Source organism: Poecilia formosa, unplaced genomic scaffold (assembly GCF_000485575.1).
Source record: "Poecilia formosa unplaced genomic scaffold, Poecilia_formosa-5.1.2 Scaffold169, whole genome shotgun sequence".
Classification (NCBI taxonomy): domain Eukaryota; kingdom Metazoa; phylum Chordata; class Actinopteri; order Cyprinodontiformes; family Poeciliidae; genus Poecilia; species Poecilia formosa.
Genome location: NW_006800108.1, coordinates 789,386 through 811,490, shown reverse-complemented (window position 1 = coordinate 811,490; position 22,105 = coordinate 789,386). Strand labels below are relative to the sequence as shown.

The window sequence follows — 22,105 nt, the reverse complement described above, 5'->3', positions numbered from 1 at the left end:
CAATGTCACACAAACTTATTTTTTGTTTTAAACATAATTCTTAAGTCTTGGGGCAGCGGTGGCCATGTTGGTAGGAGCTCGCCTTGTAGCTGGTGCAGGGCAGCCTCTCCTAAGGGCAGCTGTGGCTACCATGTAGCTCACCACCAACGTGTGAACGTGTTGCATGAATCACTGAATGTCATGTAAAGCGGTTTTAGGTCCTCTGGACAAGTACAGGCTGTTCAACATTGAAAGTTATTTACACCGATTTTGTTTGTCAGTGTTCTGTGGCAACGTTTCCTTCATTTAAAGCGTTTTGCAAATGAAATAATGTTTAACAGAAGCCAACCAAAGTAACTTTCTGATGCATAATCAAATACCACAGTTTCACCATAACAAGATTTTCTTTATTCTTATGTTACTTTAGGGTCAGACAGTTTCTCTGATGGTTTCAGTTAAATTTAAACATACGTTTAACTTCAAATAAGTGCTGTGCATAGATTTATTTGTATGAACACATTATAGAGATTTTGAAGCTGTTACTGTTGAGCAGACATTAAACATTCAGGAGCCTTAAAATATTAGCGGCCTCACTGAAGTGTCATAATGTTTTTCCCTGATGGCAGAAACTTGATAAGATCCATATATTTCTGAATACCCTGCGACAGACTGTCCAGGGTGTACCCCACCTCTCGCCCGGAACGTTAGCTGGAGATAGGCACCAGCACCCCTCCCGACCCCACTGAGGGACAAGGGTGTTCAGAAAATGGATGGATGGATGGATATTTCTGAATATGGGAACCTGTTATTAATCTAATCATTTGCATGGCTCTTATTTTAAATTTCACCCTTCAAACTGAAGATTTATGCCCCGACTTGAAACATTCGGCATGCTGAGGTGAGAGAATCAGGAGCGCAGACAAAGTGTCTGCATAGTGTAGCATATTAATATGCGTGCTACACTACAGCACTACTGGGTTTGTTGTTATTGGATCACTTCTGTGACGTGCTGATATTATCTTTCTAACTGTTGTGCAGTAAGTTCACTTCTTAATTTCTCAAAATGTTTTAAAATATTTTGCTTTGCTGGAGATGTAATTGAAAATTAAATGAAACACAGACAACATGGTAGAGGGAAGATGGAGCTTTTTCTGCTTTTCCAAACATCTACTGTAGTAATATGCCTGTACTTTTAAAAGATTGAATATTTTTGGTGGAGTTTTCAAATGTATTATTACACTTTCCCTGGTGTACCCTGTTTTATATGTATGCAGAAACTAAAAACGCTGTTGCTAATTAGCTTTATAAAGAAAAAAACAACGTCCAAAGACAGGGTTAATTTAACTGATTCATGACTTCTTTTCCTAATAGTGTTTCTTGAACTATGATAGCTGTTTCTTCCCTGAAAACCGTTCAACTTATTTATTAGGATGTCAGCACTGAGAGAGTACATTTTCACTTTACTAATTTCATTTAACATGGTTCTCTGTCTGCTGTTTGTTTGCACTTCTCGGCTTTTCATGATTGATTAACCAGGATGATTTAATTTCAGCAAATCTTTAAAAAAACAAGCCGCTGTTTAAATTGTGATTAGCTTACTGTGGCGCTGGCCACCTGGGAAGTCGAATTAAAAGAAGTCCATTTGTATTATTTTTGACAAATAGGCCCTGGTTTAATGAAGTGGGGATATATTTCCTTTAACATTCATCACATAAGCAAATCTGTGTAGCGATTTTGTGCTGGGGGTCTGTGCACAAAACACACTCCTCCTGTGTGTTTATACTGTTGCTTTTTAAAGGAAATACACATTTTGCTCAGTTGCACATGCTGCTCCCTCTGCTGCACAGCAGACAAAGTGGGTCAGAGCACAAACTCATGATTTGGTACACATTCCTAAGCAAACATGGACAAGTAAAGAAACTCACCCACACATATTGTTTGTAGAGGTACAGGTGCAAACGAACCAACAAGGATCTCTGTCTGACTTTGGGAAATGTTTGCTGTCCAACAATTGTTCCAGCAAATGAACCCTGTGGTAAGAAAGAGAGAAGATGAAGGTAAAGAAAATGGAAAAAAATGGAGGCAATAGAAGTGATACAGAGCAAAGCAGGAGAGCAAATACTTTGACGATGATGATTATGATATTATTATTAGCTGTTATTGTTGATCTGATAGTGGTAGAGGAAATAAAGTGTCTACTTATTTTAACAATTTTATATATACAGGGTGGGCCATAAGCTTCCATACATAGGAGAATGTAAAATGTATATTTCTTGTATATTTCAAATACCCAAGAAGATGCGTTTGACAAAAGAGCAAAGAATTGAAATCATACTGATGGCTGCACGAAACATTAACATAAAACATGGAACGAGCACTGTGGCAAAACTTATGTGGAACTGGAAATGTTGCAGATCAACCACTAAGTGGTCAAAGACGTGCAGCGATTACACAGAGTCCCACTAAAATAAAAATGGTTGTCCAGCATAAAATGTTTACTTTTTCTATGTATGGAACTTATGGCTCACCCATATATATATATATAAACCATGGTAACGGTTGCATCTAGAGTGTATTACTTTTTAATGAACATGCCTATTTCCAAATGTTTCATATTTACCATAATTATTTGGTGATGCTAAATATTTTTTATATTATTTGTGTTTATAGTTTAGTGACTGTAGCAATGGTAATGTATCTTTGTAATTAAATGTTTAAGAATTATTGTAACTTTAACTATTTTAATGAAATTGTATAAAAGAATATGAAAGGAATAATTACAAGGATCTTGATTAACTTATAGCTGCATAATTTAAAAAAAGAGCTGATGGGCAGTTTCAGCAGTATGTGTCCGTTCTCTAATTAGATCACAAATAAGCCTGCGAAAGCTTAAGCACGCTAATGGAGTTTATTGGAGCACAAAAACCAGTGTTGCATCATCTCAACACTCACACAAGCATACATCTGCGTGCGAAAAGTCACTAAACGCCTCAGAGGTTCAGGAGGAAACAACGAATACGTCAGACGCCACCAGAAGACGCATCTATGAAGAGCAAACAGGTGGGATGATACAAAACACAAACACAAGTAATGTGAAAACAAACAAACTGGCTTTTGCTGCATGTCACTTTATGAAATCTGCACACAGAAGCAGCATAAAAGCCAAAAGCCACTTGTTTTCTGAGAACCACCTATCAGCTAACATAACAGAACAAGGTTTCATAACAGATGCAAAGTTGGTCAAAAGTGGTTTAAACACTCACACAATCACTCACATGCAAATTTTAGCAAGTTTGCTCTCTGTAAGAGCTATGAAGGCAAACCTGCTCATAAAATCGCATTAGAGAGCAAATATTGCTGCTGCACAGATGCAGGTTGCCACATTTAAAGACACCGTTCAGTGGAGTATAAAAAACTAAAAAAAAACACTGGAAAAACCACAACAACATTTCACATTAGTTTAGGTTATATTTAAAAAGTGCTCTGAGGGAAAAAAAAGAAGTAGTCTGCTTTGTGTGTGTTTGGTGTGATGACATCACAAGAGGTGCAAAAATGTGGGAATTTCACCTCTAAAACATCTATTAACCAGCAACTTACAGGCTCTGGAGTAACACATTTATTTTTAAGGATCCTGTGTCAGAATTTTTAAACTTGTTCGCTTTAATAATGCAGGATGAGGGGTTGCTTTGTGAGGCAGGATAAGTAGATTATAAACAGAAATGCGACGTGGGACAATTATGTCAATAAATGTAGAGATAGATTAAGTTAAATTTCATCTTCATGTCCCAGTCTAAAGTTAGACTAAACATAAATACAGTAACTATAAATTGTTTCTTCCTAATTAGGAGTTAATAAAAGCACTTCATGTAACATGCAGGAAAAAGTAAGTAATCGTCTTTTAACTACTTTATTGTTTGTATTTGGTGTTTGTAACACCCTATATATCAGAGAAAAAATGAGTTTACTTTTCTGAAGTTGCTTCATTTTTTTTAATCTGTTTTGTGATTTTATGTTTTCAACAAACAAGAGAACCAGATAAATAAAGTATAATTTCCCTTTTATTTGTGTCTTAATCAAAATCCTATTTACTCTACATTTTAACCCAAATTGAAAGTATTTCCTGCATTTCGGTTGGTGGTCAGCAGACAGAGAGGTTCTCATAAAAATAAAGACTGTTTCTGTTTAAGACATTGGGATAGTATTTTCCTAACGTTTGATTGCAATTGTTTGAAATATGGAACAGCATCTATGAACTTAACATTCACAAAAAGATTAAAAAATAAGCAAGACATTTGAAAAGTGGCAGAACTTAGCTAACCTACAGTTATCCATTTTCAAATTTCTCTCAAAAATGTCATTGTATTTTCACCGATCGTTGTCACAACTACTCGTTTCCTTATCCAGCATACACTTAAATTGGCTTTTATGGGTTTGAGTGTCTCTCAGAAAGTCCATTCGATCTGTGTGGTGTTAAAACTGACATTTCCTCCACTGCTGTCTTCGTCTTTCTGTCCCATCGTGTCTGCAGAAAAGATACCAAAGTGACATCTCAACTGCAGCCTTGAAGAAACTGACATGCCCAATTAAGAGCTTCTGGTGCTCAGTCTCTTCACCTCCCTTCATTTCATTTCACTGCTCCCTCGGTTTCAGTTTCATTCTGTTACTGTCACACTGTTAAATATTCCTTGAGCAGTTTTTCTTTTTGTCCTTTCCATTTCTCAGTGTTAGATCCCGCTTGTCTCTTTCACCCCAACGTCACAACCCCTCCGTCAGCTGATCACTAAAATTAATGGCTCTATTTCCATCAAACCACCGTGGTGATGAATCATGTCATTAATTTATCGCTGGGGTGTCCTGATTAATCATGTCATTAATCAGGACTTTTTTTTCCCCCCACCGATACAGCGGCATGTTAAAGAAAGCAAATCCAGACGATGGTGATTAAAATTTAAGACACACACTCATACACACACGAGGTGTTTTTTTTTTTAGAAACTCTGGGATGTTTGTCTCTACTTTCCAAATAAAATTAAGCGGTGAGTTGAGATTATAATAATAAATACAATAGAAGCCAGTGAGAAAAAAGATGCAGAAAATTCACAAAGTTGAGTCAAATTCATTAAGCATTAGACAAGAAATATGTCATTTTGTCAGTTTCATTCTGGGATTGTCAAGCAAGAGGATAATTTAAAAACATTTGCTTCACAATTCATGACTAAAGGAAACAAAAAGGAGAATATAAAACAATATTATCTCCACCTTTCTTTGTGAAGAAATAAACTTAAACTTTGAGTCTATAGGTTTAACAACACATCACTTTGTGAGACTGGCACTGAATATGAAATGTTTTATTTCCAGGTTCATGACTTTTCTGTTTTGTTTTGTGCAAGCAAATGAAAAATGTAGACTGTGGGAGAACATTCTCGCTGCAAAATATATGTCTTGTTCCAGGTCTTACATCGGACAAGAGAAAGTCTGGAGTTTTAAACACGACATTCGAACAAGAACCCTAAACTAGTATTTTCCGCAACTTGGTACTTCTTATACTAAGACTAATTTTAAACCACTTTCACTTTATTTATGTTTGTATTTTTGATGATTTCCCAATTAATCTGACACTGAGACGAGAAAGGGCATCCATAATGATGTTAAAGAACCAAAGCAGAAGTTTGGTTGTTGTTTAAAAGAAGATTTTGACTTTCATATAAAGTTAGATAGTAACTAATTACATTTATTCAATTACATTAACTTTCTAACTTTTCTTTTTTTTTAAATGTACTTATGGGAGTACTTTTACTGTGCTGTGCTTTTTACTTTTACTTGAGTCGTTTCATTTTGAAGTATTTCTACTCTTACTTCAGTAAAATTTCTGGATTTTCTACCTGCTGAATGAGAAACAAACATGTTTAAACCAAAAATTCACCAGACACACACCTGCACCTTTTGTTAGTTACATAAGTTGGTTTTTTTTTAAATAAAGTGATTTGGAAAAATGTGAAAGTTGATTTTGTTATTTTTTTGTTACTTATTGAATGATTGGTATTTTTGTTTTTAAAATATTAAAATTTCCACTTAAGCGGTGAGCTGAGATTCTAATTATAAATATAATAGAAGCCAGTGACAAAAAAAGATGCAGAAAATTCACAAAGTTTAGTCAAATTCATTAAGCATTAGACATGAAATATTTTGGTGAGTCTGATTATGTAATTTTTAAATATTAAATTAATGATAATTTGATGATTTAACAAGGTAGTTAATTACTTCCTCCCAGAGAGTTAGCTTAGCTTGGATTTTTTTAATTTAATTTTTATAAACTGACACATTTCAGTGTTACAAAACAAGTCAAAAAGCAGGAGAAATCTCCTTTTTTTCACAGAATTGTAGTCCAAATTGGTTTGGCTTGATGCTTTAGCTCTTCCTGGAAGTCCAGATTTTCCCTGTCAGGTCAAACACAAGCAAACTAATTTTAGTACAAATTCACAGCAGCTCTTTTCAAGCCCTTTCTTCATTTATGGACCTCATCAAAACGAGAGGGATTTCACAGACTTTCCAGAGGAGGAGACGTTTGCAGTCTGCAGCCAGTCATGGCCTCAGCCCAGAACTCATGACCACCGGTGCAGAGCTTATTGGGTGGTAAATGAGCGCTTGGCTTTCAAGTTAATCTAAAGTCACTTTAAACATGAAAAAACTCCGCACACCCTGAGTAGATTAATTAGTTTCAAGACAAGCTCCTGCGAAACAATCAGACGGCTTTATTTGGCTTTCCCAGATGAGTTTTCCAAACCCACATGTCAGCAGTCATTATGGAGAGTCATCTCTCCTCTGCTGTGAGGAGGTTTACTCTTAATTGCCCCCGACCTCATCATCTGACTGTCCCCGTTGCTAAAAGACATTATTGCATCAGAGGTCTTTTTAGTTAGCAGGTGAACATGCTGAATTCTCACTCTGTTGGATCCCAACGAGGAATTTACTGAATTATTACTGAGCAACATGGGGAGAAAGTACCATCATGTAGAGAAGATGCCTCGTGCATCGAGTAAATGTCGTCTCGATTGTTTTTCCCAGCCCCCCGTCTTCATCCGCCAGCATGCTCTGAACAAATCGGACTCCCACGCTGCTCCGAAAAAGGTGGGAATTGATGAGAAAAAGTGCTAACATATCTAAATTGCAGATTAAAATCAAAACAAAAACTGTGTGCTGAAGCAACACATTTGACAGGCGCGCACGCACACGCACACACACACACACACACACAGATATGCCTTCCCTCGATGATTTCAGAAAAATTTCATCTGAGATCATTGCTTCATTAGTGGAGCTCTAGTTGTTCAGATTGATTTAATTATCAAATCATCTATGCAGCAAGTGTGTGTGTGTGTGTGCGTGCGTGTGTGTGTGTGTGTGTGTGTGTGTGCATGTTTATAAAAGAGCGAGATTATGCAGCGATCTTGGCTGACATTGATCAGCCCAGTCTAATTGGGAGCATCTAGCCGTGTAATTGATTCTGCTACACTTCACAACTAGATGAGTTAAGCAACATCAACAACACTGATTCACACCGATGAACCAAACTGAACTGAACCAAACTGAGCTGAGCCAGGCTAAACTATTAGGCTGGATAATAGCAGCCACAAACGATCCGATTACAAACCTTTTGTTTACCTCTGCAATCATCCCAGCAGGCGTATCAAAACTGCAACCCTGACTAAACCTACAAACTCCTGCTGATGAGCTCTGGGATATCTGCAGGTAGGTCCAAACAGAATAGAATAGAATAGACTTTATTGATCCCCCAGGGGAAATTGTATTTATTACCTAAGATGGAGTTGCTTGCAACAAATAAGCAAAGTTTGTAAAATATATATATACCTAAGAGTGACAAGTTCAAAATGGCTAAACAAATAAATAAATAAGCAATCACATGCAATATATTAATCAATAAATAACCTATAAATGAGCGCAGAAAAAATTTGGATCAGTTAGCATAGACGTGGGCATCGTAAATGCAAAAGAAACATTGATCCTACTTCGTTACTGCACACAGATTTGATATCTTTCAAATTGTGTCATGTTGATGTTTGAATGAACAAAATTATCTAAACAGAAATGTAAAAGAATCACCTTCCAATTGAACTACGGCTGCAAATCTATGGTGTTTGTCTCTAACCAGCTTTACACATTTAAAGAAGTTTCTGCAACTTCAGTCTTTATAGCAAAGATGAAGCTCAGTCAGACTGGATGGGGAACATTTGTGAACATTAATTTTGAAGTGTGGCATGGATTCTTAATGAGATTTCGGTTTGGACTTTGACTAGGCCATTTAAATACACGAGTATGTTTTGAACTGTAAAACTGTTTTTAGTCTGGATTTAAAGGAACTCTGTGTTTCGGCTGTTTTCCGGTTTTCTGGAAGTTTGTAGAAGCTGAATGCTGCTTCTCCATGTTTGGTTCTGGAAGGTTGATAAAACAACAGCAGATCTTTAATGTATTATGGTGCTAAGCCGTTCAGTGATTTATAAGCCAACAGTACTATTTTAAAGTCTATTCTCTGAGTTATATGGAGCAAGTGTAGGGACGATGTGCGCTAACTTCCTGGTTTTAGTCAGGACACCAGCAGCAGTGAAGGACTGTAGAACCAGTACTATTTTAAAGTCTATTCTCTGAGTTATATGGAGCAAGTGTAGGGACGATGTGCGCTAACTTCCTGGTTTTAGTCAGAATGCCTGCAGCAGCGTTCTGGATCAGCTGCAGCTGGCATTTTGATTTTTTTAGGCAGATCTGTGAAGACGCTGTTGCAGTAATCAACACGACAAAAGATAAACGCATGGAGGAGTTTCTATAGATCTTGCTGGGACATAAATCCTCTAATCCTGAAAATGCTCCCTAGGTGACAGCCTACCATGTTGAGTTAGTTTTCTGCCACACGTAGCGTTCTGTACGTCAGCCAAGAAGTTTCAATCTTGTCCTCATCCAACCACAAAACCATCTTCCACATGTTTTCTGTGTCTCTTCCAGCGTTAATGAAAGATGGGTTTTTTGTTTTTGATTTAACACGAACGTGATTTTCCAGATCCTAAGGACACTTTAAAGTGGAGTACTACAAAGTGCCAGCATTCACATCTGCTTTGCGCTTTTGGCCCAAAATGCTGGAATTGCATCACGGTGATGGGCTGAGACTGCCTTTTCAAGAGGCTGCCATCTTTATGCACCTGGTCAATTTGAATGAAAAATTACCTGGGCAGCAGCTAAGTACACTGGCAGGTCAGCACAACACCAGCAAAATGGGATTCATGCAACCGCCAACCTCACTGTGTGTGTGTGTGTGAGTGTTAATCTGTGCATGTGTGTGTGTCTTGAGGATTAGTCATGCTCTTCTGCCTCTGCAGTACTTCCTGCTTCACACACACACACACCTGCATCCATCTGGCCGGTCCCCTCTGTTAGCAGAGGTGTGAAACGGAGAAAATCAGTCCGGGGAGGGAAGAGAAGAGGAATGAAGGCTGTGGAGGAAAAAAAAGGGAGATGGAGAGGGGGGGATAAATGCACAAGATCTGGTAAAAGAGTGGGAGAGTGATATTAAACACGAGGGAGCTAGGCGAGCAAATTCACCTGCCCACTTCCTCTTTTTTCCAGCGTACGCCTTCCCTCCCCTCCTTCTGTCGTCCTCTATCATGTTTCTTCCCTCGTCTCCTACTCCCCTAATTAGCTCCAAATCCTCTTACATCCTGCGCTCCGCTCATCTTCCTCCTCTTCATCACTGTCTCCCCCCACTCTGACCAAAAAAAAAAAAAAAAACAAGGAGAGGAAAAAAAAAATCAGGTTGACCTTAATGAACAGATGAAGAGAGGAGGGAAGTGATGCATCGAGGGAGCCCAGGAAGTCTGGATCAGCACTTTTTGGATCAGTGTTTGTTTACTCAGGACTCCCTCATGTGAAGCTGTCAGAACAGTTTTTGCACTTTTCTCTTCTTCTTCTGAAGCAAAACCATTAGGTTTGCGGGATCATTTTGAAGTTTTATCCCTCTCTAAATCTCTCTCTCTGCTTTGTTTAGACGGAGAACAGGAGGGGAGCCGTTACTGTTTGCAGTGAGCGGTGACAGCAGGGACCGGTGGAGGTGGGGAGGAGATGACACAAACCAAAACATGAAAAACAATTTGAATCATAAAGAAGACGTCTCAGTGTCCCTGTAAGCAGCCAAATATTGGTTCCTCTGGGAAAGATGCATAATTCTTTAGCGCAAAAGCATAATCTTAACTCTGAAAAATTGGCAGCTTTTTATTTTTATTTTTTGGCTCCTTTATCGTCCTCCTCATTGTGCGTGGCGGCAGGATCGATTTGGATCCTCGTCCAGCCTTGTTTGTCAAAGTTTCAGCTTTTACAAACTTTTAAAATCATTGGTCTGATTGGAAAAGTGGACAAGCTCAGAAGAGCTTAATCCAACATGTTCTCTCCTCCCTCCAAATAAAAAAAAATGGGCTTATGTTTCAGGTCACACGGGAAATCAAATTAAGTATTTCTAAGCACCCCGATCTACTTAAACAAAAAAGTCAAAGAAAGAAAAGATTCAAATAAGGATGCCAGTATTTGGGCTAAAAGTGGTTTTACTGCTAAAATGTTGTCTAATCCTGGGAGTTTTGTTTTTGTAAAGTCACAAAGTGATTATTATTTTCTGGTCTAGAATAGTATATTATCAGGTATACTCACCCAATCTGCAGCAAACACTTCAAAAACACAAAATCTCACCAAGAACTTTTGATCTAATTTCTACAGCAAATGTCTTATTACACTTGAATTAAGATAAACTAACTTAAAAGCAACTGCTCAGCAAGATATTGGAGCTGGTTTCAAGTCAACAATTCCTTGTTATTGATGAAAATGTACTTGTTCTATTGCCAGATTATTTCACTTATAACAAGACTTTTTTCCCATGTTATGAATTAATTTATCTGCCAATGGAACTACTACTTTTTCATCAATAATAAGGATTTATTTATTTAAAACAAGCTTCTATATCTTGCTGAAAAGTTGCTTCAGTTTTTAAGTTTGTCTTATTTCAAGTGTATTAAGATATTTGCACTAGAAATTAGACCAAAATTAATTGGTAAGATTTTGTGTGTTTGCAGTGAATTTTTTACTTTGCTAAAATCCTCCTTATTCAATTATGTCTTCATTTTGTACTTTGGGTTTTTGTTGTAATATTTCGTTGTAAAATTGAATAAAGAAATTGAACTAGAGTCACCAATAATCCAACCCCCACAAGCTGTAGGTGCTGGTATTGTTCTGACACACGAAAGAGACCTCCAGCCATTTTTTTCTTTTTATTTAAGATCTAATCTCCACTCTGTTTGATTTTATGACAGGTAACAATAGTTCTTATGAAGACTTAGATCTTCTGAGTCAAGTTTATTGGCTGTAAAGGTAACTCAGTCACTGACAGTCGATAACCCAACCCTCTCAGAAGTCCTTCACAGGTTATAACAGGTACAACAAATGCAAGAACAACTGAATAATGACTATAAATGAATTAAACAAAGAGAGAACCATGCAAATGTTTTAAATGTTAACGCTTAACGATTGCACAAGCTTCAAATTATCCTCTTTTATACATCCTGCAGTTTCTTTAATTATATTATTTACTTCTTACATGTCCAACCTGTCCAAAACCTCTTTTTTTTTTATTCTGCAAATAATCCTCTCCTCTGAGTCATACTGTAAGGTGATTTCCCCTACTAGTTCTGTACATTCTCCATCCTGAGTTAGTCTGCAGTGACCTTACCAAGGCCTGGCCAGGAAGATAAGCCCACACCTTCCTCTCCTGTCCAGCTTTCCCTCTTCCCTCTCTCGTTCATGCCTCCTGTTCTTCTCCTCCCTCTGCAGGTTTTTCTTCCCTCAGCATTTTCGTGTTTAATTTTTCACTTTCTCATCTCATCCCTGTCATGCCTCTATCTCCTGTCACTTGTTTTGCAATGTTTTATCTCTTCACCACTTTCACTCTGTTTGTCTTTTTTTTTTTTTTTTTTACAAGTTAACATACAGTGAATCACAGAAAGTGGAAAAAACATCCCCGGCGGCTGTTTTTCTTCCCTGTTTTTTGTCCGTGTTTGTCCGTCTGAAGGGGGATTTGTGCTGACTGGTAAGGGTAAAAGATTCATGACCCAACAAAGTCTGTCAGGGCCACACACACACACACACACACACACACACACACATATGCGCGCACACGCACACACACACCCACACACATTCAGAGCCACATATGAACATTTATACTCAGTTTTAAGAACAGGTGAATCTGTAGATTTTGCCTTCAGTCAAACCCAAATGTAAGAGGAGATTTAAAAAAAAAAAATAAAAAAAACTAGAAGCAAAGAGAAACAAGAAACAAGGACGCGATTAGAGAGAAGAGACAGAGGAAAGGGAGGTTGTTCACAGAGCAGAAAGGTCTTTGAGCCATTTTACACACCAGGGAATCTTTGGCTGTGATGATGCATCAGAAGAACTAAAGCAGAGGAAGCAGACCAGCAGAAAAAGACTCGACTCACCTTTCAACTCGAGCCCCTGTGCTGTGCTTCCTTCTGGTTACATCTGGGACGTCCCATGGTCACTTTTTCAACTGCTTCTGTTAGACAACTTCAGATCACACAGACTTTAAGGCAACGTTGAGGCCAGCATCAGGTGTTGCATTTTCTTTCAAATTACAATGTTCAGGTTTGGTTTTGTTTGTTCTGGATGGTGTGTTTTTGTTTGTTGGTTTGTTTTTCACCTAGAAAAATGTAAGCTGCGGCTCCATTATTTTAGCTGTAAATTTCTTATCTTTTCCAACACACCTTGCCAGCATTTGGCTCTGCTCATCTTTTGGATTAAATCTATATGGAATAGTTGCCACCAAGTCAAGTTTATGCTGCATGTATTCGGCGGTTTGTCAGAGGGAAGAAGATATTTGCCCTCATTAGTGATGATGAACAGGAAATAGTACAAGCAGCGGGTCATGGGGTTTATGCGCTTTGCAACTTTTGCCGCCTGACTGGTAAAAAAAAAACAACTTGAGGATTCAGACTCGCTCACATAAAAACTGATTTTGGATTTTATGTCATGATTCCTTCTTTCTGCACTCACAGAGGTGATCCTCACAGTACCTGCACCAGGTTAAAATCATTGTGCAGGACAGCAAACTGAGCACAGCGGAGGAGAAAAACTTCACTTCTACACTGCAGACAGAGAAACTTTCTGTGTGCTACAAGGAATGGTCTTCATACATTTGTTGTTTTTTTTTATTTTATTTCTCACAATCCAGCCATGTTTCTAGACGTCTGGACATTATAGGATGGCTTTGATAAGGTGAGGAGGGAAATCCAACAAGAGTTAATTTGGAGTCTCTCAGAGTTCCAGAATAAGTCTTCTTTTGTTTATTCTAACACGGCAATATTAATATGAAATATGACTTATATTTATGTTGATGACAATTTGCTTTATGTATAAATGACCTAGCCCTAACCCTTTCTGTTGAGAATTGGGTCCAATGGAGTCTTTCAAACTCATTGTCATGTTCAAGAGAACAGTTTGAGAGAATTTGAGTTTTGGGGCATACAGATGGATTAGGCCAGCAACAATATTAAGGAAGGCTGTGGCTTTGAAACTATGAGTACTTGAAAATATGGTAGACAAAGCATGCCAAGAAAATGGGATAGTTCTGATTTTCTGAAATGGGGCTCTGTGAAGTAATTATATGTTGTCAGTATCTTGCCTCTAGTAGGAAAAAGTTAAGTCAAAGTGCTTTTTCAGGAAGACACAAATTGTGCGGGTTTTATTTCAAAACAATTACATAAAAGAGAGGTTTTGGTCCTGAAGAGCCGGTGGCTTGCATGTTTAAACATGTTTCGAATCAGAATCATGATGATTCAGAAGGCTTCAAAAGGGATTCCTTTTAATCAGGTTTGTTGGAGCAGGAACCCAAATGAAATGTGCATTACTTTTGCACTCAAGGACAACAGTTTCTTAACACTGGACTGCAAAAAATCGCAACAACCTTAAAAGGTCTAAAAATCTAAACTGAATCCTAAACTCCTTTTTGTGACACCTGTTGAGTATTGTCTCCCTGTGACTTGTCATTCTGGGAAAATTATACAAATATTGCACATCTGCATCATTACTTGTGTAACAGGATACTTCTGAAGCGCCTATGAACGGCAGAAAAAGCTCATTTCAGGGTGAGAAACCAAAGCATTATTTTATCTAAACATATTCAGCTCCCGCTCTGTCTCAGTGCTCCTACAGAATCAATAGTCATTACACTCAAAGTGAATTGATCTCTCAGCGCTGTTTGCCGATTCCTCGGACTAAACTAACACCAAATGAATTGCGGGCCCTCCGTATATGGGCAGATATTATCAGGTGAATGAATGTCAAAAGTGTGGCGGTTGGCGGTGGAAGTCAAAGAGGAGTGGAGGCAGCGTGTAATTTGGTCTGCTTCTTTTAAAAACAACACTTTGGTTTCTAAAGACCTATTTGGTTTACCTGATTAGACTCAAAACAGGCAGCGTAAAGTGATTTACTCGGTTTTACTGGGGAGTAATGAAGGGATAAGTTGGGAGTAAGAGATGACTAATGAAGGAGGGAGACAAAGATGAGGTATGAGTTAGTTTGAGAGCATCTATGTATAACGTAGAAGAGAAGGCACAGGGATCTTGTCGAAGGATTAGAAAATGGTCAGAATATGGACCGTACTTCACTTTATCATTGGAGGCACCATGAGTATTGAACAGAGTGACTGAAATTGTTTTCCAGTTTATTCACGGTTTCTACTTGTTCGAGTCAAGCTCATTTGTCTGTGAACGTAACACACCTGGTTGGGGCTCACAGATGGCGGTATTAGCAAAAGCTTGAAACAGCCATCTTAGAAACCGATCCATACCTCCTCCCCCGTCACGTGTTGATCAAATTACCGACTTAACTCACACCACGTGATTTATATCACCGTCATAAACAGTGTTTCCCTTTACACTGTTTATGTAAAGGGACATAAACAGTGTCCCTTTACTGTTTATGTAAAACAGTAAAGGGACTGTTTTACAGTACTGTTTTACAGTACGTCTTCGTCTGTACGACGAAGTCTGTACGACGAAGACGTACGTCTTCTGTACGTCTTCGTCGTACAGAAGACGAGATGCTAACCAGGTTTTTTCATGCTAGGCTACATGACGGTGCAGCATTGTATTCGTGGTTATTGAGCCACGTACCTTCTCCATAATGCGATAATTGATATCTTTCTAATCATACTTACTGATAAAGTATATGAACATTAGTCTTCTTACCTTGTAAAAGGTGTTCACTGTAAATCCGCGGTTACACGGTTGGAGGACCGACAGTCATTAGCTGCTATCCACCGTTGCTATCTTCCCTTATTAAAAGTTATACAATAAAATAATAAGTTTGGTTTACATCCTTGTCTGTGCAGCACCCTGTGACAATTTTTAAAGTGAAATTAATTTAATAAAAGCGATATTAGGTTGCAGTCGTCTGGGTTAGACTAGCTTTAAAGGAGCTGGTTGGTTGTTTTGACGTCCGTCATGGCGGAGGTCTGGAGAGCGTGACGTTGCGTGTAAAGGGTCAATACTGTACTGTTCCTTTTGGGGTGTTTCCTCACTTTTATGATAATAAAAGAGAGTTTATAGTGTCTAACATGAGCTATTAATTTTTCTATGTACTATAATTCGAGAGCTCACCTTTTCAGTTTGAACGCAGGACTTCATGTCTTTCTTCTCAAAACTTGTAATGCTTGTTCAATGTGCTTTCTCAACCCTTTCTCCTTGTGCTCAAAACTTGTCTCTGCTCACTTTCTGCTTGCGTTGGAACAAAAAAAGTACCGTCGCCTGGCAACCTCTCAGCCAATAGAATGAAAGTGTTACACTGGGTGCCATTGTTTTCTTCTAGTGTATGGAGGACCAAAGCTGACATAATAAAAAATAAAAGCATGAATTTTTCCTTGTCCTTACACTAGTGGGTGTGCCTATGAATCGGAAACTACTCTGACCAGATTACCTGATCTTGTTTCAGTCCATTTACTGTTGAAAGGTTTTTGTGAATATTGGAGATATAAAGTTTTCATTCCACTTCACAACTATGCAATACTTTATGTTAGTCTATTATAAGATCCCTTTAATAAAAGGGTTCAAAAGAGAAACAAGTTTAAAAATATGTAAATACTTTTGCAGGGCACTGTAAAGAACTTGATCGGATTTCAACCATATTGTATGAGTTGCAAATAACAAAGTTGATCATTTATTTTAAAATCATGTATTTTAAAAAATGTATCGATCTAAACCAATAAATAATACATCTGTGTTGTGGCTGAATTAATAAAGAATCACATTAAAAGATTCCTCTGAAGTTCAAACAAAGAGCAGTTTTTAACTTCACCTTAAATATTCAAACGTCTGATATGCTGTACTATTCGCTCCAAGTTATTTCACTACATTCCAGTTTTTTGTTTGCATATAATCTCACATAATAAATAAGCTATGTAGGAGGAAAACAAATCTTTATAAATTCTCAGCTACACTAAATCCATCCGTTAGATGTGGGACTGGGAATTAACTACACACATGCATGTCTACAACAACAGCATATTTTGTCAGTGTTAATCTAAATCAGCCGTAAATAGAAACTTTTAAATAGAAATTTAAGCTGAAAGTCAATTTAAACTTTGACAAGTTATGCTATGACATCAGATGCAAATTGGATTTTAAGTAATGTCTTTTCCAAAGTTTGGACAGTTCAATCAAACATTCCCATGCTTCAGACACTTATTTATAACTTAATCTGTGGTCATGGATATGGCTGTAATGCTTTGGATCTCTCTCTCACAGACACACTGACATGTTAGTGTAATAGTAACCTCTCTGCTCAGAGAAGAACAAGTTTTGATTTTGGTTACTGTCCTGCTGCTTGTGAAATAAATTGATTTTATTTTTATTTTATGTCTCTTCAGGTGCTTTGATCTCTTATTACCAAATGCATTACTCTTTACAATGTGTACCTTCATGTTATTTGTAGAAAACTCTTTTCTCTTTTTTTGTATTTTTACAATATGACAGATTAGGAACTCTGGGTGACCTCACTGTAAAATAAACATTTCCAAATGTCCCATGATAGAAAGCCTCATTTTGAACCCAAAAACGTTGTTTACAAACCAAAACCACAAAGGTACAAAATTAATTTTACAGGGGCAAAATGAGCCACATATATGAATTATTCTGTCCTGTTGTTTTGTTGACAGAGTGGACATGAAAACTTAAAGTATCAATGCAACTTTGTACTGAACGTTACACTCAGAATAGAATATTTTCTTAATGTAGTTTAAATCATAAAGGTCATTTTGTTTACAGCTGTCTCTGAAGACAAAGAGAGTCAATTTGATGTGATTTTGCTTTCCCCGCCACTCCTGCATGTGTGTTTATTTGCTCATTTATAGTGAATATAATCACATTGTAAATGCTGCAAAAAGAAAGGGGGGTCACGAGTTCATGACAATAACACTTGGTATTTATTCAAAGCTGTCATCTCTCTTATTTCTTTCCCTGTTGCATCAGGAGCAGAAGAGCATGGAAGTCTGCCTTTGCAAAATCCCTTTAAAATGTGTTAGTTATACATTTCCATGGACTTACAGCATGAGTAAGGGAGTTTCTTTCTCCCACACACAGACTCTGAGGAAGCATTGATCCACACACTACCAATGGCCAAACATCCAAAGTGAATTCAAGTTCAAGGAAAAGCAGTTCCAGAGGGAGAATCCTCTGGATCTACTAGTTGAAATTCACCTCTAAATCCCAAGCCTTCTGCTTTTTTTTCTGGGATTGCCCTGTATTTATCGATCGGTATTTTAAAAAAGGTTCAAAAATGAGTAGAAAAGAAGCCCAAGGTTCGAAGAAAATCTTTGAAAGACTTTCAGAAAACCAATTTCAGTATAAAAAAAACACAAAGTCTGAGTCCTTGGAAGTAAAATGCAAATGACTTATGGCTCAATACCGACTTATTATTTTTAACTACTTCGAACACACAGCAGGTCGTTCGGAGTTGGCCAAACAGAAAAAATTAGGCAGGTAGGAAGTAAAAGAAGATGGCTTTCAGCTAATTATGGGAATCTGTTAGATTTCATTGAACAACCAATCAGGAGCTAAGTTAACCCTCCACTGCTGTGCATCGTCATCTCAAAGTTGAGTCAAGTTAGAAGTGATTCCCAACCGATTTCTTCATGTCTTAAAGGACGATGGCTCTAATGCAGTCTTTCTCAAACTGTGGTCCGCGGGCGCCCCTTGTGGTCCGCGGGGTACTGCATGTAAACGACCGTTTATTTGTCGTGACGTTAACTCGAAGTGCGACGTTGCAGTTAGCTTACCAAAGAATTGTGTTAAAAATAATGATGGAAAACTGACTTAAAACCGAGTGACTCAAGAGAAAAGCTGCAGATACCAGTGGAAAGAAAACAACTCCAGGGATATTATGTGATCAGAGGAACCTAAGTCATAGCTGCTGAGTGTTACCGTGTCGTTCACTAGATTTCTTTGAACGGTTAGCGGTAGGAATCGCTCCAGTTAGTCTGAACTATTCTTTGCTTTTTATGACTTTGCTTGGTAATGAATGATGCTCAGCTTGCAGGTCAACAGTAACAGTTATTTTTATTTTATAAAAAAAAAAATAAAAAATAATAATTAAATTAAATAAATACAATTGATAGAAATACATTTTTTTATATCTAATGGTGCAGAAAGGGATTTTTTTCCCCTGTTAACTCAAGTCTATTTTTCTTTAATTGTGTTTCTGCTTTGTGGTGGCCAGCCACATTTACCAAACAATACCACTCTGCTCATTAGGATGAACAAAGAAAACATCAATACGTGAGTTAAGAGACTAATATTTTCATTTCAGGTCGTATCATATATTAAGATGTGTTATCACAGGGGCAGTTTCAGATTAGGTGGCTGGTGACAGTTTGTTAAATGTGTTAAGTGGTCCTCAGCCTGAAAAAGTTTGAGAAATACTGCTCCTATGTAATTGGACCGACCTTGCTTTTCCTCACTCACACAAACCAACACACACACACACACACACACACACACACACACACACACATCAGCATAACATATATTAAAATGTTATAGCAAACAGATCCCGTCAGTGCTCTGTGGATCATTTCTCAGCCCAACATTTAGAGCGCCAGCTTCTTGACATTTACCAACAAATTTATTTCTCTCATACACACATACATGCTAACATACACTCACTCTCTGTGCTTGGGAAACCCGCAACAGCACAGAGTGAACAAGTGTTGACATTTCCCAGCTCTAAACGTTTTTTCAGCCGAGCATTTTCAAACGAAGGACACAAGATGGATCCCTGAACATTAAGACAGATTGATCCTTTCCCTGCCATAAAACTTTTTTTTTCGCCCCCTACATCACACACACTCGACTTAGACGGATCCGACTGAAGCATTAAATGCTTTCGCTGTCTGTTGTTAGCCTCTTCTCTACACTGCGTGTGTAAATTAGATTATGTGTCCTTGATATAATGGATGGGGACTGAGTAGGCACAGTCCTCTGAGAGCAAGTTTAAAAGATTTACAAGACATCACAACTTGGTTATGACACATCTTAAATTAGTCAGCAGAGGGAAGGGAAGAAACTTTTAACCTAGTGTGAAACTGTGAAATTACTTGGCTGCCATTAAATCCCATCAAACCAGCTGGAAAACAACTTTTGCACAGTAATTATTTTGAACCCTAAGGACGTGCTGTGCCCTTCACACTGATGTGTTAGTGAAGATCGCTTGTATTTTCACTGTACAATCTGTCATTAACTTTTAACGAATCACACAAAGTTTTATACATTGGTTAGTTAGAGTGATATTTTTGTGGAGTATTATTTTTTTTATTCTGTACATATTCTAGATATTTTTGTCAGGGGACATATGGGTGGTTGTAAAGGTTTATATGAGAATAAGATACAAAATATGATTCAGTTCTGAGTGGTACAGTGAAAATGTTTTTAATGGGGAATGGCACCAACTGGCTGCTAAGAACAAGGAGGCTTGCTTACATGATTTATGTGGATGTTCACCTTTTTTTTTAACCCTAAATAAAAATATGATATCTCATATTTTGGTTGTTTGTAGGCGAGTTTATGTAGGGTGCAAATCATGCAAGAGCTGCCACTGATTCCAACTTTCAACAGTAACTTAATTATGGTAAAGAAAACAACTGTATTGTGCATATGAAGCTTTGGTCACAAATCTAGATGTATTCATCTTGGACATGAATGTCATTCATTTTTGACTTTTAGTTAACACAATTGTAAGTGTTTTCAAAAACAGTAACCAGAGGGTTTTCTTCAATTCACAATTGCAAGTGTTTTCAAAAACAATAACCGGAGGGTTTTCTTCAATTCACACAAGGTGAAATTAATACTTTTTGGGCTAGTTAACCCTTGTATGTTGAAATGGGGTCCAACTGACGCCACACACGTAAAACTTGTATCATTTTCCATAGTTCTCTACGTTTGCCTCAGTCCTCGCACGCACAAGGGTTAACACGTATAACTCCATTAATATTCGATTAAGTGTACTTTTGCCATTTTTTACATCTAAAACACACTTTTTCTAGGTACTGAGAATCTTCTGATTGGATATATGGCCTATTTTCTTGGTAGCATTTGTGTTTTTAAGTTTGACCAAACTTTGCAGCTGGAGAAGCCAAATAACTTTCTGGAAACAATTTTTTAGGCCCAACGAGACGAAGACTGAGAAAACGACCACAAAGACTGAATGGAGGACTGAAGATGAAAAAAATCAGGCTGATCTGAAGGAGTGAAAAATAACGAGTTCAGCTGAATCACAAAAAACCCAAAACTAATTAGTATGAAGTTAAAACTGATAGTGAGTGTATAACCTCTTATTTTTAAGATACAAAATCAGACACTCCACAGAACATATTCTATAGCTACAACAAACTCACTAGGCAATACAGTTTTCATATTTCTATAAAGAATGGATGAGATTAAGTTCTGAAAATAAACTCCTTTGAGTTATTTTTATAAAACCACGTTCTATTTCTTTTAGGAGTGCTGACATTGTAGAGGTGCCAGAAAGCATTCTTTAATATCAATAAAGCCACTGAAGCTCTAAATCTCAGGAGTTCTGCATCCATGCTCCTTCACCTTTGTTTCACCTCTGCAAATAGAAACCAATAAATCTCATTATGAGCATCCGAGAGTTTTAGGTTGTACAGTTAAATTTACAGAGGGAGAAAAGACCCACTGACAAAGGTAAGAGTGCCAAACAACACAAGGTATGAGGTCTTTTTGGGGAATCAGTTCAAATTGCGATTTATTAAACACAATTATACTCAGCTTAAATTTATGTTTTTACTCAGCTCTGGAAAAAAATTGAGAGTTCTCTGATTGTACTCCTTCTACGTATATTTTTGAGTAAAATGAACATTGTTCTTTTATTCTATGAACTACTGACATCATGTGATCTGAAATTCCAAGCAAAAATACAGTTTTTATTTGCAGAAAATGAGAAATGGTCAAAATAATGGTCAATATGCTCTTGCAAGTAATTGCAGATCTCAAATAATGCAAAGAAAACAAGTTTATATTCATTTAGAAACAACAATATTAATGTTTTAACTCAGGAAGGGTTCAGAAATTCACATTTGGTGGAATAACCAGGAGGTTTTTGATGTGGTTCAGTCAATTTTTGTGGAGCTGTATGTTCACAACTAAGCACAAGTTACACAAAAAGGTTCTAAAGCAAAAGTCACCAAAACGAAAACAAGAAAGCAAAGTGTGAAGTTAATAAAAGTGAGTAAATGGAAAGGTGGAACAAAGCAATTTAAAAAATGTTATGAAACATGAAGAAAAAATAAAGTTGCCTTACGATTCTTATTTATTTAATGAATTATTTTATTCATGTCTGCTGTGTTTTTATTTATTTATTTTACCTGCTCCATTTAATTATTTGGTTCATCGTTTGCAACCCTTGTTTGTGAAGTGTGACATAAATACAACTGACTGACATTGAAATACAATTTATATATCAACCCATCCTATGAAAACATTAATATTAATCT

The 22,105-nt window shown here is 37.3% G+C and overlaps 1 long non-coding RNA gene across 3 annotated transcripts; it reads right to left on the bottom strand.

The window, feature by feature from the left end:
* Nucleotides 1–1,913: 1,913 nt before the first annotated feature.
* LOC107837714 (uncharacterized) lies at nucleotides 1,914–15,559 on the bottom strand. Of its 3 annotated transcripts, none has more exons than XR_001663751.1 (5): nucleotides 15,291–15,559; nucleotides 12,522–12,609; nucleotides 9,589–9,751; nucleotides 9,393–9,479; nucleotides 1,914–2,009 (listed from the first exon to the last, which is right to left on the bottom strand). It is a non-coding gene; the product is annotated as an uncharacterized LOC107837714 (long non-coding RNA). The 3 variants fall into 3 exon arrangements; XR_001663752.1 differs by lacking the exon at nucleotides 1,914–2,009 and adding an exon at nucleotides 6,736–7,093; XR_001663753.1 differs by lacking the exon at nucleotides 9,589–9,751.
* Between the last annotated feature and the right edge of the window lie 6,546 nt (nucleotides 15,560–22,105).